Here is a 12,472-nt window from a genome sequence, read left to right on the forward strand (position 1 = left end):
ACAGATATTAACTTAAAAAATTCTATTAAAATGCTTAAAGACCAATTTAACTTGTTAATTGCTGATCAGGTGGCCACCAACTTGAAGTATATTAAACATAATACATTTGCCAATGCAAATAAACCGGGGAGATGGTTGGCCTACCAAATACGTAAGAGACAAAAAGCGAGACTTATATCTAAAGTTTTGGTCAAAGATCATGAGATTCACCAACAAGAAATGATTTAAAAGGCATTTACTGAATTTTATTCGCATTTATATTCTTCAGAGACTATAAATAGTGAAGATATTGATAAATATCTACAATCTTCATCTATATATAAACTTACATTGGAGCAACAGAAACTTATGAATGAAGAGATTACTACAGATGAAATTTTAAAAGCAATTAAACAATTGAAAGCTGGCAAAGCCCCTGGAACAGATGGTTTAACAGCAATTTATTATAGGTCATTGTCAGCTATATTGTTACAACCTTTAAAAACTTTATTTAATAGAATTATGTTGGGAGAACAAATACCTCAGTCTTGGACAAGAGCTTTTATATCCTTGATACCGAAGGATGATAAAGAAATTTTGGAACTTAAAGATTATAGACCTATCTCTTTGTTGAATGTGGATTATAAAATTTTTGCAAAAATTTTGGCTAATAGATTGATGCAGATACTACAACATTACATACATGATGACCAAACTGGTTTCATATCTGGAAGATACATGAAGAACAATATTAGACAAATTGTAAATTTACTGGAATATTTGGATAAGAATAATCAAATATCTTCGGCTTTTATCTTTCTTAATGCGGAGAAGGCCTTTGATAAATTGGAATGGCAGTTTTTAAATAAAATGTTGGACTATATGAATTTTGGAGATCAATTTAAAACAGCTATAAAGGCGATATATCAAAAACAGAGTGCTCAAATAATCATTAATGGAGACTTGACAGAACCTATAGATATACAAAAAGGTACCAGACAAGGTTGCCCACTTTCTCCTTTATTATTTGTATTGTCATTGGAAATTTTATTATCCAGAATTAGAGAATCTACAATGATTAAAGGCTTAAGAATTTCTGCTAAAGAATACAAACTTAAAGCTTTTGCGGATGACTTAGTTTTTACATTGTCTCAACCAATTGAGTCATTGGAATCTTTGTTGCAAGTGCTGCATCAATATGGCAAGGTGGCTGGATTTAGAATTAATGTTAACAAGACTAAAATTCTTACAAAGAATATGATGGCCAAAGACAAAAATCAACTTACGCAAATATCAGGTTTTGAAGTGGTTAGTAAAGTCAAGTACNTCAGACAAGTTAACTATATACAATAAGAAAAGCAGAAGTTTCTGGCTAACTGAAACCGCAAGATGAGGAAATATAGAAATAAGTATAGGAGTGAGCTTTGTTAACAGAAAATTAGATAGTGATAGATAAGACATACACAAAGGGGCTTCCTGGAACATGGGAGGGGATAATGGTTTTAGGCAGTCCGGATAAGTTTATGGGATGATTAGACAAGGTGAGGGGGGAATCTGCGTCAGGGATAGGATATAAAAATGTGTCAAACAGCTCTTTAAAGTGTGGCTGGACTCCTACGTGTGCTTCAGCTCACCAAGCCTTTGCAAATGCTTCTTTTCAAATAAAGTTTTGTGGCTGGAATTCCAAGTGAGTTTGTTTGTTTTGGGATCTTGAGTCACGTTCCAAACACTACTATCACAAGCACCTATTTTACATATATTTGTAAAAAAAAATTAAGTAATCTTAGGTTAGCCTCATCTAACTGCCTGCTCAGTGCGGAACCATTCACTAAGGCAGTAAGATATCAACCCTCTTTTTTCATAATACTTATTACAATGACTCCAAACATGTCTGATATATTGTATAACATAGTTCTTTTCTTCTTGTTCCAAACAATTTCTACATGCTCTACATTCATTACATTAGGAAATTAACTTTCTAATAATTTTTCATACAGAACATGTGCGTTCTCTCCTTGCAGTTTTACTTTCACTCTCATTTCCTTCATTTCTTTTTTTATTCTGTGTCTATTTTTTACTCATGATCAGTCATGAACACTATCAATAAATGGCTTATCCAGTGGTGGGATTCAGTCGGTTCGCACCACTTCAGCAGAACCAGTAGCTAATTTTTTGTTGCCCATGTCCAGAATGGACTTCTGGAAGCAGCATCCACACAGGGAAACGGTTGTTCACATATTGGAATCCCATCACTGGGCCTATTCCACATTCAGAAACTCTCATCAGTCTTGTATTTTTAATAATTACCTCAGTCTTTTATTACAAACAATACAATGAATCAAGCTTTTAGATCAGTGGTGGCGAACCTATGGCACGGGTGCCAGAGGCGGCACTCAGAGCCCTCTTTGTGGGCAAGCGCGCCATCGCCCCAGTCCTAGGCCTTCAGCTGGGTTTTATAAAACCTTTTTGCTTTAGGCTTCTGCCGCCGTGTACAAAAAAAAAGAGGTTCAATCAATCAGTCAATTTCAACTTCTCGCGGGGAAAAAAAAGATCTTGCAAAGTTGGAATTGATTGATTGAACTTTTTAGTCCCAGCCAGTCTGCCGTTACCACTGCAGCAACGCCCACCCAATGGGCCACACCCAGCCAATGGGCCACACCCACCCGGCACCTGACGATGCATGTGGGTTTTGGGTTGCAGTTTGGGCACCCAGTCTCTAAAAGGTTCGCTATCACTGTTTTAGATCATTACTCATTCCATTGTAAATTAAATGTATCAAATGATCTGTGCTTAAACAGATATTTTTTGTTATGTCCTGGGCCTGCTGAATCATTCAGCAGGCTCAGAAATGTTGCAAAGAGTCCCAGGCAGACCACAAGGTTGTCCGGGACCAGACTGGCTGTCTCCAGCCTTGCGCACATGCGCAAGGCGCGAAATCAGCCTTGCATTCATTGGGTGATGCTGTCCTTGCAAGGACACTATAAAAGGCCTGCGCGCCATTTAGTTACTGTTCTGTTGGTGTACTTAATAAAGAAGACTTGCTGTTTCATCACTCGTTCCCTTTCAATGCCTTTAACCCACGAATACAACATTTTTTCTAAGCAGAACACTGACCAGTCTCCATTCTCTTTGTGCTTGTTCCTTGAACAACCTTTTCTGTATTCTTCATCTTATCTTCACAGACAATAATGTGAAATAACATACAAAGCTAGTTTTCATCTTTTGTCTGGTTTCACATCTGTAACCTATCAGCTCTTCCCTGTGCCCACACCCCAGTTATGCACAGTTACTATGCTGTCAGCTTCAATGTGGAATTACTTTGGCTGTTGTATCAATCCATCAATTAGGATATACATTTTAAAAATATCTGTTCAGAAAAGGGTCTCAATTCAGTGGGACTTATATTAAAACTTAGTTTGACAAACACTGTTTAATACTCATTCTTTAGCTACATAGATCTTGCAGTTTTCATCATAGTCAAAAGCCTAAGCTACATTTATGGTCTCACTTAAACACATGAGACTGGCCTTTTCTTGTCTCCAGCTCATGATTTAAATGGTCTTATATCAGCCTTTGTGTACCACGAAACCTCATATTTTTCTTTACTTAAGCTACAACAGAATTATGATATACAGTATAAACTGTATTATACATCTCCTCCCCAGTTTCTGTTCATGTAATCAGCTCAGCCTTGAAAAGTTATGGCATTGGCTGTTCATCAATCAAGCATCATCAGTAAAATATTCTTTCTATTACCACCTATCAGGCCAATACATTTAATTAACCAGTAAGGACAGCAATGAGAGTCAGAATAGAATAGAATTATCCCACAAGAAATCATATTGGTACAACAAAGGCTAAATTATTCCGAAGATTCTTGATGAGAAAAGATAATGATGGAGTAAAGATAATCCCAACACTTCCTTTATATGAATAGGTTATTCTCTACCTATTGCCTATATGTCTACCTATTTACTTACCTAGAATATAACAGGGAGGACTGGAGAAATGAAAATAAGGTTTGTTTGTTTTTAGTGTTTGTGTTTTTTTTAAAAAAAATACTCCTGGGTATGTTAAGATCACTAATTTAATTCTTTAGTTTCAGGAAAAGGATATTAGAAATTACACTGTCATTATTTATTTGGCGATTTGATACTGCATTTTGGCAGCATAGTGTTATGTGGCTGTAAGGGCCACAAAAAATAGAGCTGGAGATTGTGTGCAATCAGTTGGCTGCATCTAGCCACCCTTGTTTTACACAAATGCATCAATTTCTTACTGATTCAGATACTACAATGACAAGAATAATATTGTTGTCCTAAATCTACTTTGAGTCAATAGAATAAAAAGGCCTGTTTGCTACAAATAAAGTCTAAGCCATTTGCTCTTTGTAGTAATATATTTGTAATCTGCACTTGATCCAAATCTCATTTGTATATTAAAATAAAACTAGTCTCTGTATTGATGAAAACCATTTATATTGTATTCTCAGATCAATTGAACAGTTCATAGGAGCTCCAGATGTTACCATAATAACATTTCAAATGTTGTTTTTACACCTTATTTTTAGATGGCTTTGAAACACAGTGAGTGGGGGGAGCTTTCTCTTGCCTTTGAAACTTCACAGTATTTTTTGAATTAATTCAGTTTCTGTAATGTGAGGTGAGCATAGTTTAAATTATGAGGTTACCAGTGTGGTATACATAGAAAGGATGCTGAATTATGGCTGAGAAAACCATAGTTAAATCCACAGTCATAGGACCTTATGAAGATTATGACTGAATTTTATTTAGTTTTTATTCTCAATACTATAAGAGGAAGTATTCTGAGTATTGTTTATATATGCCCCTAGAACCGTGGTGGCAAACCTATGGCACGCGTGCCACAGGCAGCACGCAGAGCCGTCCCTGTAGGCATGCTGGCATCACCCCAGAGGGGGACGGGGGTGGGCTACTCCCCTCTCCCTCTCCACGTGCGCCAGCGCTCTCGCTCTCTTTCTCTCTGCACTGGGTGTCAGGGAGCAGCTGCAAGAGCTGGGCAGATCTGGGCTGGATGGTGGAAGCAGGGCTTTTTTTTGTCATACAACGCAGATACCTTTTTTTGAATGGAAGCTACCAACACGAGTCCAGGTATGCCTGCAGAGCAATTTTGCGGACCGCCAGCAGCCCGATCCAGGCTCCAGAGGCCTGGAAAAGGCCTCTGCCACCCAAATTTATGGCTGCAGAGTGATTTCGTGCCCCCCCACAGCCAATCCAGGCTTTGGAGGTCTTTTCCAACCTCCGGAGCCCAGATCGGGCCACTAGGGCGAGCTCCAGAGGCTTAGAAAAGGCCTCTGGAGCCCAGATTGGGCCGCTGGGGGCCACAAAATTGCTCTGTGGCCATGTATCTGAGCTGGGCTGGGCTGGACTGGCTGGGTGCGGAGCCTGCTCACCGCTTCTTCCCCCACGGACATCGGGAGCACCCACCCCATCTACCACTTGTCCCAAGGTAGCTGCCACCATCCGGCACTCTGCAGCCTTGGGCAGATGGAGGCCAGAGGGGAGCGAGAGCCATGGCTGCCCGGCTCCTCCGACTGAGGACGCATGTGGGAAAAGGCGCTGCCCAGCTCAGTAAGCCGCGGTCTGCCCACAGGAGGAGGAGGAGGAGGATGGAGGAGGAGAGCTGGCCAGGGATGGGTGTAACACTGCCCATGGGGGGAATCTGACCAGCCCCAGCCTGGAGGGTGGAGGAGAGGCCAAGGGAGCCTGAAAGGAGGCATCCTGGCACGCCCAGCTGGCCGGCGATGGGCTGGAGAGTGCTGGATGGCAGCAGCTGCCCCGGGATGAACGTTAGGTAGGGTGGGCGCTCCCGATGTCTGCGGGGGAAGAAGTGGCATGGAGGCTCCACTCTCAGTCCAGCCCAGCCCCGGCACAGCACAGAAAGCGAGGCAGCAGCCCCACGTGCATCCCCATGCACGAGTGCACCCCCACCCTACCAGGCAAGCTCCCCTCCGGCCTCCATCTTCCTGAGACCTGAGCTCGGCGCACTCGGCTGGCTGGCAACAGGCTGGAGAGCGCCGGACGGCGGCAGCTGCTCCGGGATGAGTAGTAGGTGGGGTGATATCCACAGGGGGAGAAGCGGCGAGGAGGCTCCGCGCCTAGCCCAATCCAGCCCAGCCCTGGCATGGCAAGCAAGGCAGCAGCCCCACGTGCATCCCTGAGCGCGAGCGCAACCCCACCCTGCCAGGCAAGCGGAGCCACGGCATCTGTGGCAGAAGATGCAGGTGGGCAGTGGAAGGACAAGGAGCCCCGATCCCAGCACAGCCCCTCCCCATTCTCCTCCTTTCCCCCTCGGAAGAGCTGCAGGGCTCAGGAGTCTCCCCTTTTGGGGCCCCCACCCCCACCCAGGGAAGAAAACCATCGTGAGACACTCTTCTGTTTTTTTCCATGTCACTTTTTGGAGTTTTCATCCTGTTTTCGTGAGACAGCAGCATTTGGGAGGGGGTGTAGCTGCCCCCTTCCCCCCCCAAGCCATCAGCTGAGCAAGATGCCCATCTGCCCATTGCCCCACTTGCCAGAGATCCCCTGGATCTCCCCCAACCCTGCCCGGCCCCCACAGGGATCCCTCTCCAGGAGCAACATCAAGCTGGCCACGCCCACCCTGGCTACGCCCACCCTGGCCATGCCCACCCAGTCTGCCATGACCACCGTAGCCATGACCACCTGGCAGGCCACGCCCACCCAGCGGGCCACACCCACCCAACACCCAGCGATACATAAGTGGGTTTTGGGTTGCAGTTTGGGCACTCGGTCTCTAAAAGGTTCGCCACCACTGCCCTAGAAGAAACCTGGAATATAAATCCAATAAATAATGAAGAATACCGTCAAACCATTAACCCATGAAGTAATGTGGTTCTGATTAGTCAGATTTCTCTGGAATATTAGGCTGAGCTCCTTCCTAGGCCTGCTTAATGAGATCAGTTTATCTGGAACTAACAAATACGAAGCCAGCAACTTTATGTGTTTTTTATTCTTGTTGTTAGGATTTTGTTATGCATTCAAGTCAGTGTTGCCATAGCCTTCTTTCTAGGGCTGAGAGAGTAACTGGCCCAAAGTCACCCAGTTGGCTTCATTCCTGGGACAGGGCTAGAATTCATGGTTTCCCAGTTTCTGGTCTAATGCCTTTACCATTATACCAAAATACTACCTGTGCCAAGGCTCACAGTAATAGGCTACTCCATTTGAAAACAATAAGTTACAAATCTCTGCATCTAAATACAAACTCTTAGTGAAGTGCAAAGCTATAAGTCAATATGATAGGGTACATAGCAAGCTACCGGTAGGAAGCCATCTCGCATAAAGACAGATCATTGCCCAATTAGCTCAGTATTATCCACATAATAGGTAATTCGTGCAAATAGGTAGCATACAAATCACTGAATGAATGCATGAATGCATGAATGCATGAATGCATGAACAAACATAAATACATAGATACATACACGCACTCTCAACCATGAAAGCTCACTTTGGACTTGTCATCTCTTTCAATTCAATCTATTTCACAAGGTTGTTGTTTTGTGGGTGGGAGATGGAGAAGAGAATATTATATATGCTTTCTAAAGAAAGGTAATCTAACAAATGAAGCCACAAGTTACAGTAATAAAATAAAGAAGAGTCCATTTCTCCATAAAATTCAGCTATAATAGTTCCTTATAATTTACAAAAGTCAGATCCATAACTAGAATCTATAGAATTGATGTATAGAGCTGATGGGCTAAATAAATTTGACTAAATAGCCAGATCAGACAGGATAGAAATAAAGACAGCAGAGCTACAGATATTGAAAAAAGACATGTTTTTAGATAAGGTCACACTGTAATGTCATATAGTGGCATGGGAGGTTTCCTAATTTCTTCTTTTATCAGCTATTGTCTTAAATATGCTTTCTGCTTTTTTGCATCAGGAAGAGAGTCAGCCAACTGGGTGATTTGGGGTCAACCATTCTCTCTCATCCCTAAGAAAAATGCAGTAACAAGCCACTTCCAAATATCTTGCCAAGAAAACTGCAAGGACTTGTCCTTGGAGATATCATGAGACAAGACTGACTGAAAGATGCAAAACCGAAAAGACAATACACTTAAAAGATATGTCAAAAAAGAAGGACTCATTTGCTTTTGTGTGTGTATGTTTTGAAGTCAGTTACTCCTAGTGACTGCTTGGACAAGTGCTGCAATTTTCTAGGCAAGTTTTCAGAAGTGGTTTGCGATTGTCTTCTTCCTAGGGCTGAGAGAGAGTGACCAAAGGTCACCTACCTGGCTTTGCACCTAAGGAGGAACTAGAATTCTTATTCTCTAGCTTGATGCCTTTAACCACTACACCAAACTGGTTCTCCCTTCTCTCTTACCATTGGCTAAACATCCAGTGCAGAGTACAATTTTCTGTAACTGCTTTGGATTTTAAAAAATGGGGAAAATACACAGTTGAATTTTAGAAGACTGAGTACACAGAACCTTTTCCTTCCTATTACAAACTACATTGTATGTGAATTTAGTATTTGATGGGCTAACATATATTAATGCATTTAAATAGACAGTTTGTAGTTCCATCATTTAAAAAGATGACACTTTTTAAAATGCTACTTTTCCATCTTTTTTTTTTCTTCAGTGGGTTTTGTGATTTTTCCTATGAAGCAGAGGACATGCATGGTGTAAGCCTTCTATTATCTCCCATTAGTAAGACATAGACTTGTTTATGAACCAATGAACTATATGTGAATTGCTCCAAACAAAATATGACCTTGATTAGATCCCATATATCACGACACAATGCAGAACTGCACAGATAAGCATATTGTTTCCCAATGGATCAATGTTTTAATTCTTTAAAAGCAGCATTAGAAATAGGTTTAATCTCTAAACTAGATATTGTGGTTAAAACTGACATGATGAATGTCAAGTCATTTTCCTCAGTGAAATCAGTCTAGCTATTTGTCATAAAGAGCAGTCTTTGAACTCATCTGTCTACATTCCATCAGGAGAACCCTTTGATTATAATTCAGAAGTGACAATCATTAGAATTTTTATTTTCCAACATGGAACAGAATGTGGCCCCACTTAAAAGCAAAAATGACAACTTCTACTGTGAACTTTGAGCTAATCAAAATGATGGCATTTAAAGAGCCTTAAGCAGATGGTTTTTAGAGAGTGATGTTACATAAGTGGCAATAGATACCATTATTCAGTTTTCAATGAAGCCTGGAACAATCTGTTGGAATTCTATTGTCTTTACAGCAGATTGCAGGGGAGCAACCTATGGCCTACAAATTATACACAGATTATACATAATCTCTACTGTGCCCTTTTGCAACCCCTGGACCTCTTTAAAATCTGCCACAAAAATGTGATGCAAATTTATAAGGGCACAAAGACACCTAATGTTGTATAATAGCAGCCCATTTTGCTGACTACAAAAATATTTTTTTTTCTTTAGTAAATGAAGATGTGTTCTGAGACAGCTCTGGAGGATTGATGGTCTTATGCACCATAACCTGGATAGCTCAGGAAATGAGGTTGATGCTTTCATGTAAAAAATTGTTTTGTTGGCAAGGGATACAGATTTGACAGACTGACTCACTTGGCAAGCATATAATTCTACTTCAGTTTCTGTAGTACTGTATATTATAAAGCTTGCAGCTTCCAAAGTAGAACTGATATATAAAAAGACCAAAAGTGCTTTATAAAATGTTTATTTGGTACATACATACATTTATACACAGATGGCACAGAGTAATGAGGGTTAAGCAAGCTTCTGTCCCAATGAGATCTATTGGTTTAAAAGTAACTTAATACAATGCAATTAATACATACAATGTGAAATGGCATCAACTGTGAGGTTTTGTATTTGTTTTATTTCTATAATATTCAAATAGAACTGACAGCAGATATAGACGGTTTGAAAAGACTCTTCTCAAAGAACTCTACATCTTGTTCTAAGCAGTTATTATTTTTAAACTGGGAAAAGAATTGCAAACAGGTGTACAGCAATCTGAGGAACAGTACTTTCAGCATGCCTTACATAAATGTCTGGGTGGAGAGAAGAGGGGATTACTGTGATAATGTGCTTTTCCTGGCCAAGATTATAGCTTAAAGAAAACAGCATTTGTATTTTATCTTTCCTTGACCTGCAGAACTGGTGCCACGCATAAAATGGAGTTTAGCCCTTTTGGAATAAATAAGAAATCCCTCCTCATAATTCTTTCTCCTTAAAAGTGTTGATAGAAGATCAATTATATAATATAATTAAAATTTTGATTAATTAGGTGCCTCCTTTAAAATTTTAAGGGACACCCTTTGTGCCTTCTTTGTAAGTACAGCAATGATACAAATATGGCAAGGCTCTATCACAAATATGGGTGGGGCCAGAATTTTCTATTTTCTCCTAGATTTTGGAGGAAAATCTGATGTTCTACTTTCTTTTTTAAAAAAATAAACATATTGTCTACTTTAGGACTTGTATTATATTTTCCATGTTTTTCCTCCCTCAGAATGGTGAAAAACTATATCACTGATTTTGGGTGACTTAGTCACAGAAGCCTTACTTTGCAACTTCCTTAGCCTAATTCTGGGCAATAAGTATAGAATTTCAGAATTAGATAGTACTAGGGAAGTCAACCTCTGAAAAGGGAGACTTGCTCTATTTCAGGTCTCTTTATGCTGCTTTAATAAAAACAAGCAAACAAATAGATCTAAGTCTGGATGAAATCTCTGACAGCTTGCTGCCTTCATTAAAGCTGAGTCCTTTCACTCAGGGAATCCTAATTATAGGTATCAGTCAGTTATGCTTCTAGCTGGAGGGCATCTTGCAGTTATTCCATTTTCCTTCTTAACAGGTTTTATTTTCTACTGAGGGCAGAAACAGAAGGAAAGCAAGTGGGGAGGTTAAAAACTGGAGATGCCATTAGTATGGTGAACAAAGCTGGACAACTGCACAATACACTCATTTGGAAGCATTTTCTGACTACACCAACCCCTTCACTGTTCCATCAGTTCCTGGATTCATTCATTATGCAAAACTATATGATTTGTTTTTAATGTAACATAATCTTTGAATCCAGACAATTTGATTTATAAACTATAGCTTATGAGCTACATTATTTCATCCATTTCAACCTATAATTAAATAGCATGATCAAACCACACTATGACTAAATGCAAAGCTATAAAAATGTAGCCTAAGGGTTGTATGTGACTCATCAGTATACCTTTTGTAGGACCCCCATAATTCCATTGTTCTGCAAGAGCAATACACACACATACATACACACAAAGATGGGGGATTTCTAGGGACAAAAATCAATGCCTTAAACTTACAAATGCTTAAGACAATCATCTCACCCCTTAAAATGTCTTCAGAGCCTGATTCCATTTACTTTTGTGGTCCTTGTTATGCATGCAAAGCCTATTGCAGCCATCAAGCTAATGGAAGCTGCATGCTCCTGATTTAACAAGTCATCTGCCAATGTACCATTTTTGTCTAGATATCTATGAGTACTTGTACAAAAACATTTGACTCCATGTCGTTTTGTGTTAATACCAAGTTGCAGCTCATTAGTTGCAGCTCATTATTTGCAGCTCTTCTGGTACACATGCCAGGCGTTAATGTTTTTCAGATATGCACAGTTATATATCTTATTGGCCTCTTCTTCCAATCACTTCTGATCTTTCTGATAAATTCCACTCATACTAATATGCATTTATATGTTAATATCAAATCAAAATAGATAATTTTTAAAAAATCCTGCATCATTTAAAGATAGGAAGAGTTATCCTCCCTGTGTGTGTGTGTGTGTGTGTGTGTACGCGCATGCACATATGTTTTTGATAAATTTGAATTATCTGGAGCTGGTTGCTCTGACTATGCACAATGGAGTGAGTTGTGATGTTCATTACTGCTCTCAGCGTGTAGTAATTCTTGGCAGCTTGGATGAAATGTTACTTGATCACTTAGTTAGACACTTAGACATTTAGACACTTAGCTCACTCAGACATTTAGTGCTGAAATGTCACAAGTGGACTTGCTGGCAAGAGCAACCTCTTGAGGTCCTCTAATGCAGGGCTTTTCAACCAGTGGTACACGTACCACTGGTGGTACACGACCTAGACAAGTGTAGCGGGGGGATGAGCTGAAGTGGCAGCAGCACCACACAGGCCTGGGGGAGAGTCACCTGGAGCTGCAGTGTTGCTAGGGCTCTGCTGAGAGCTCAGGATCGGTGCACGCAGCTCCAGCTGATCTGCACTTCCAGAGGCCTTGGAGTGGCCAGCAACCTCACACAGTCTTCGGGCGGAGAGTCGGGTAGAGCTGCGGTGTTGCCAGGGCTCTGCTGAGGGTCCAAGATCGGAACGTGCAGCTCCAGCTGATCGGCACTTCCGGCAGCCTCTGAAGCAGCAGAAAGACATTGGGGAGAGTGTGTCAGCTGGAGCTGCAGAGGCCCCAGGATCAGTGTGCACAGATCC

The sequence above is a fragment of the Protobothrops mucrosquamatus genome, unplaced genomic scaffold, assembly GCF_001527695.2.
Source record: "Protobothrops mucrosquamatus isolate PMUCROS unplaced genomic scaffold, P.Mucros_1.0 scaffold63, whole genome shotgun sequence".
NCBI classification, from domain to species: Eukaryota; Metazoa; Chordata; class Lepidosauria; order Squamata; family Viperidae; genus Protobothrops; species Protobothrops mucrosquamatus.